Here is a 6,704-nt window from a genome sequence, read left to right as displayed (position 1 = left end):
GCGGAAAGTGTCACACCGTAGACACTAGGTTCCAAAAAGCTGGCTCATGCACTAGGGACAGGTCCTGAGCCTACTGCCTGACAGTTCAAGCTAAACAACTGTCTTGCTTATCCAGAGGGACTAGTCTAGTACCATGGGGGCTCCTCAGCTATTGATCCACACAGTTCATGTGTTTCCACTCATTTGGCTAGTTGTATCTGTACTTTTTCTGATCATGGTCTCGATGTCTCTTGCTCATAGGATCCCTCCTCTCTCTCATGGATTGGGTTCCTAGAGCTCTGCCTGGGACCCGGCTGAAAAATATGGAATGCTTCATGAATTTGTGTGTCATCCTTGTGCAGGGACCATGCTAATCTTCTCTGTATCGTTCCAATTTTAGTATATGTGCTGCTGAAGTGAGCACTCCACTTTCTCTTCTATCAGGTTCAGTGTATCTGAATTTATGTTGAGGTATTTGATCTACTTTGGACTTGAGTTTTGTGCAAGGTGATAGAAATGAATCTATGTGCATTCTTCTACATGGTAACATCCAGTTAGGGCATCACCATTTGTTGAAGATGCTTTCTTTTTTCCATTTTATAATGTTGACTTCTTTACCAAAAATCAGGTGTCCATACCTGTGTCAATTCCTTTGACCCACTTGTCTGTTTTTATGCCAGTACCATGCTGTTTTTATTACTATAGTTCTGCAGTAGAGCTTGAGATTAGAGATGGTGATACCTCTTGAAGTTCTTTTATTGTGCAGGATTGCTTTATCTACTCTGGGTTTTTTGTTTGTTTTTCCATATTAAGTTGAGTATTGTTCTTTAAAGTCCTATAAAGAATTGTGATAAAATTTTAATGGGGGTTTCATTGAATTTGTAGATTGCTTTTGGTAAAATGGCCATTGTTGTACAAAATCTAATATGCCTTTTAATAATAAAAATCTGGATCCAGATATTGGGGTAAATGCTGAAAGATCAGAGAGACAAAGGAACAAGCCACTGCCATGTCTCTCCTCAACAACTCCAGGAATCCTCTGACTTAATGCTTCTGAGTCCTCAGTGAAAAGTTCTAGATGAAAAGGTTTCCTCAACTGAAAAGGCTTTAGTTCTTGTCTCTTCATGCATCATATACCTTTCTCCACACAGCCATATTACTTCCCTCCTAGTGCTGGGATTAAAGGTGTGTGATTCCCAGGTACTGGGATTAAAGATGTGTGCCATCACTGCCTGGCTCTGTTTCTCTCCTAAATTGAGTCAATCTCATATAGTCCAGGTTGGCTTTGAATTCACAGATATCCAGAAGGATATCTCCCAAGTGCTAGGATTAAAGATGTGTGTCACCACTGCCTGGCATCTATGTTTAATCTAGTGGCTTGTTCTGTTCTCTGTTCTTCAGGCAAATTTTATTAGGGTACAAAATATATTACCACAGGCCATTTTTACTACGTTAATACTACTAATCCATGAGCATGGGAGATCTTTTTACTTTCTAATACTTTCTCCAATTTCTTTCATTAAAGACGAAGTTCTTTTCATATAGGTTGCTTGGTTAGAGTTACCTCAAGATATTTTATATTATTTGTGGCTATTGTAAAGGGTATTGTTTCCCTGATTTCTTTCTCAGCACTTTTATCATTTGTATATAAGAGAGCTACTGATTTTTTTTTTAATTAACTTGCATCCAACCACTTCACACACAAAAAAAATATTTATCAGTGGTAGGAGTTCCTTGGTAGAATTTTTGGGGTTGCTTCTATATACTATCATGTCATCTGCATATATCAATACTTTGCCTTCTTCTTTTCCAATTTGTGTTCCCTTGATCTCCTTTTGTTGTCTTAGTGCTCTAGCTAGAACTTCTAGTACTATATTGAATAGATATGGAGAGAATGGACAGCCTTGTCTTGTTCTTGATTTTAGTGCAATTGCTTTGAGTTTCTCTCAATTTAATTTGATGTTGGCTGTCAGATTACTGTATATTTCATTTGTTATATTTATGTATGTCTTTGTATCACTGATCTCACCAACATTTTTATTATGAAGGGGTGTTGGGTTTTGTCAAAGGCTTTTTCAGTATAATGAGTAGATCATGTCTTTTTTTTCTTTCAGTTTGTTTATATGGTGTATTACATTGACAGATTTTTATATGTTGAACCATTCCTGTGTCTCTGGGATGAAGGCCACTTGATCATGGTTGATGATCTTTTTGATGTGTTCTTGGATTCACTTTGCCAGTATTTTATTGAGTATTTTTGCATCAATGTTCATGATGGAAGGTGGTCTGTAATTATCTTTCTTGTTGAGTCTTGGTATGGTTTGAATATCAAGGGGTCTGTGGCCTCAGAAAAAGAATTTGACAATGTTCCTTCTGCTTCTATTTTGTAGAATAGTTTGAGGAATATTTGTATTGGCTCTTCTTTGAAAGTCTTGTAGAATTTTGCACTGAAACCATCTGGCTCCGGGCTTATCTTGGTTGGGAGACTTTTAATGGCTGCTTCCATTTCCTTAAGAATTAAAGATCTATTTAAATTGTTTATCTGATCTTGATTTAATTTTGGCATGTGGTATCTATAAGAAACTTGTGCATTTCTTTTAGATTTCGCAATTTTGTGGAGAACAGGTTTTTGAAGTATGACCCAATGATTGTCTAGATTTCCTCAGTGTCTATTATTATGTACCCCTTTCATTTCTAGTTTGTTAAGTTGGATATTCTCTCTCTACCATTTAGTTTTAGGATAAGGGTTTATCTATCTTGTTGATTTTCTTAAAGAACCAACTCTTCGTTTCATTAATTCTTTGTATTATTCTCTTTGTTTCTATTTTATTGATTTCAGCCCTGAGTTTATTTCCTGACATCTACTCTTCTTTGGTGCATTTGTTTGTTTGTTTCTTTTTTTCTAGAGCTCTCAAGTATGCTGTTACGTTGTTAGCATGAGATTTCTCCAAATTCTTTATGCAGGCACTTTCTGGCTTTTAGAGTCTCCATTCAGAATTCAGGTGTAATTCTAAGAGGACTGCTTTTATATGTTACTTGACCTTTTTCCTTTTCACCTGTTAATATTCTTTCTTTATTTTGTATGTTCAGTGTTTTGATAATTGTGTGGTGAGGGGATTTTTTTTTTTATCTGATCTAGCCTATTTGGCATTCTATGAGCTTCTTGATCCTTTGTAGGCATGTCCTTCTTTAGGTTGGGATAATTTTTCTATGATTTTGTTGAATATATTTTCTGGGCCTTTGAGCTGGGTGGGATTCTTCTCTCTCTTCTATTCCTATTATTCTTAGATTTGGTCTTTTCACAGTGTCCCAGATTTCCTTCATTTGGAGGGCTAGGAATTTTTTAAATTTAACATTTTCTTTGACTGATGAATCTAAGTCCTCTATCATATCTTCAATGCCTCAGAGTCTCTCCTCCATCTCTTGTATTTTGTTGGTGATGCTTGCATTTGTAGCTCCTGTTTGCTTACCCGGATTTTCCATTTCCATAATTCCCTCAGTTTGTGTTTTTATTTGTTTGTTTTTTGTTTTTATTGCTTCCATATCCATGTTGAGGTGTGGAACCACTTACTTCTCCTGTTTGTTTTTTCTTGACTCCTTGGCATTCTTTGAGGGATTTAGTGATTTACTCCTCTTTTCCATTTGTCTTTGACTGTTTTTTATGAGATTTTTTTTTAATTTTTTTTCTTTTTATTTTGCAATACAATTCAGTTCTACATATCAGCCACGGATTCTCTTGTTCTCCCCCCTCCCGCCCCCCTCACCTTCCCCCCAGCCCACCCCCCATTCCCACCTCCTCCAGGGCAAAGCCTTCCCAGTGGACTGAGATCAACCTGGTAGACTCAGTCCAGTCCCCTCCTCCCAGGCCGAGCCAAGCGATCCTGCATAGGCCCCAGGTTTCAAACAGCCAACTCATGCAATGAGCACAGGACCTGGTCCCACTGCCTGGATGCCTCCCAAAATCATTTCTTCTTTAAGTACCTCAATCATCTTCATAAAATTATTTTTAAAATCATTTTCTTGTGCTTCAACTGTGTTGAAATGTTCAGGTCTTGCTGTCATAGGATAGCTGGACTGTGGTGGTGACATATTGCCCTTTCTGTTACTGATTATCATCTTACACTGGCTTTTAGGCATCTGGAATTAGGGATGATTTTAGGTCCAGTTATTGATTTATGCATTTGTCTTTGTTGGAATGGTGTTTTGTTCCTTGGTTTCTGTTTCCTCTCTGGTCTTCTGACCCTAAGTGGCCAAGAGTTCTGGTGACTCATGAGTCTTCAGATCCAGTAAGGTGTCTCCACTGGGGTTTTGGGGACTTTGGGTCCCTTGATCTGGTCTGGCCTGCAGTAAACCTTAAGTCTTCTTGGGTCTTTAGATCTGGCCTGGGCTCTAGTAAAATCTGAGCCTTCTTCTCGGGTTCCTAGTACCAGCCTGGCCTCCAGTTAAGTTTCTGGGGCTGTTCTTCCAACTGGTTTGGATTATCCCGAGGCCTATGGAGTCTTCAGGGAAAGGGCTGGCTATGAGAAGGATGACAATGTGGGAGGGGTTGAGCAGAGGTGTGGTTCTTGGGGGAATCAGAATCAGGGGGTGGAGACAGTCCAACTTGCAGGTGGGTCACTCACCCACTGGTTTGGGGCAGGTGAGGACTACACTAGAGGAGTGTGAACCCTCTGGGGTTGGAGGCTGGGCCCAGCAGTGGTGCTGGTGCTGAGATGGGAAGGTTTGCGCCACAGGACAGGAGGGATACTCACCGATTCTGGCTGGCGTTGTGGTCTGTGCCTCAGAGGCAGAAGTCCACTGGGGTTGGAGACAGGGCCCAGCAGTGGGGCCAGGGACTAGCTGAGATAGCTTAGGTCTGGGAAAGGGTCATGAGTGGGACCAGAATCCAGAGAAGGGTGTAATACTTCTGACAGGTGGGTCACTCACTGGTTCTGACTGGCAGAAGTCTTCTGTGGTTGAGGGCAGGGCCCAGCAGAGGGGCCAGGGACTGACTAGGATAGCCTCTTTCCTTCTCTTAAAAAATAAAACAAAAATAAAAACAAACAAAAAATGCAGTCCATGGAGCAAAGGACCAGCACTGGGGTGTGGCTAATATACTCATTGTCACTCCATTGGAAAAAAAATATTTTTCCTCTCCCAGCAGCTATCAATTGCAAATAGCCTCTGAGGGGGTGGAACTTTGTGCATACTTGTCCCTCTCTGTGCTGGGAATTTGTCTGGCTTATAAGGGTCTTGCATATGATGTCACTATGCATTCATATGTGCATAAGCCCTATTGTGTTAAAATACTCTGCTTCCTTGAAGTCATCTACCACCTTTGATTCTTAAAATCTTCCCACCTCCTTTTCACATAGATTCATGAGCCTTTGGGGTAGAGTGTGATAAAGACACATTTGAGGCTGAGTATTCCAAAGTCTCCCACTCTTTGTGCATTGTCTCATTATAGGTCTCTAGGTGAATTCCCATCTATTCAAGAAGAAATTTCTCTGGTGAGTGTTGAATGATGAATTGATCTATGAGTATAGCAACATGTCATTAGGAGTCATTTTATTGCTATGTTTATTTAGCAGAGTGGTAAGTTTCCCCCTAGGGTCCATTACCTATCTAGTCTCAGGTTCTTGGCTTCCTTAACAATGTCAAAGTATCAAGTTTTGATGGGTTCCATTTCATGGATTGGGCCTTTATTAAAAAAAAAATGGTTAGTTACTCTCACAACACCCATGCCACTCTTACATCAGTGGGGTATTGTGCATACAGATGGTTATTGTAGCTTAAAGGTTTTATAGCTGGGTGGGATTGATGATCACTTTTCTTCTCTGGTATAATATAATATAATATAATATAATGTAATGCAATATAATATAATGCTATAATACCTTCTAGCATTATCAATGCTAATCAGTAGGGGTGAGCTTACAGTTGAATAACAGCTTGATTTCCTTATGTTCTATAATGTGTGTATGTGGTGTCTTCAGCAATAGGGTTTTGCTATCAGGTTGTGGAGGGTAGCCAAAAGCACTAGCATTAGCCTGTAAAATTTGGGGTGGTCTATAATATAACCCCCCTGACCTATAACTAAAACAAAAACAAACAAAAAACATAACCCATTTCTTGTATTGGGGGTTTAATTTGGTAGCATATGATGGCTACTTAGTAGTAGCTCCCTTATGTGATAACTTTATTTAAATTCCTTTTATGTATGTATACATATTTAAGGAATCTTCTACAGTAGTAAGTTTCCATATAACTTTTCCAAAGGCCTTTAACATTAGTTATTCCTCCCTATATTCTGCCCTCTATCCTGTCCTCCCATTATCCATCCCATTTAATCCTCTTGTTCTTATTTCTCATCTTAATAAATCTTAGCTCCATAAACTCAGGTGTTAAAAGGACAGTGTTAGGCCCACATATTTTTCTACTCTATCTACATGGCTTACATGCACGTAACTATTTGACATATTTATGTTTTTAAATATTGAATCAAAATTAATCAAGAAGCTAAATGCTAAATGTTGAGCTAACATGTTACCTTCAATGTTTTAAAATTGAACATAACACCCAACAGGATGTCAGGTAAGGCCGAGAGAAGGAAGAAAATTAGTGCTTTGAATATCAGCAAGACATCCGTTTTCTACAGGCACCTGCAGAGATAATATGGTGTGCTCCAAGCATCAGTTGTTTTTGTCTTTTGATTGCTTTACTCATTACAAACAAATGCCAGCTTT

At 39.1% G+C, this 6,704-nt stretch overlaps 1 non-coding gene across 1 annotated transcript; it reads right to left on the bottom strand.

Annotated features, from left to right (window-relative positions):
• Positions 1-296: 296 nt before the first annotated feature.
• Positions 297-403, bottom strand: LOC128095706 (U6 spliceosomal RNA). The gene has a single exon (XR_008213318.1). It is a non-coding gene; the product is annotated as a U6 spliceosomal RNA (small nuclear RNA).
• Positions 404-6,704: the final 6,301 nt, after the last annotated feature.

This window comes from Peromyscus californicus, unplaced genomic scaffold, assembly GCF_007827085.1.
Source record: "Peromyscus californicus insignis strain IS unplaced genomic scaffold, ASM782708v3 Scaffold_4__1_contigs__length_199733344, whole genome shotgun sequence".
Classification (NCBI taxonomy): Eukaryota; Metazoa; Chordata; class Mammalia; order Rodentia; family Cricetidae; genus Peromyscus; species Peromyscus californicus.
The sequence above is the reverse complement of the archived record's forward strand: the minus strand, read 5'-3'. Positions and strand labels throughout refer to the sequence as shown.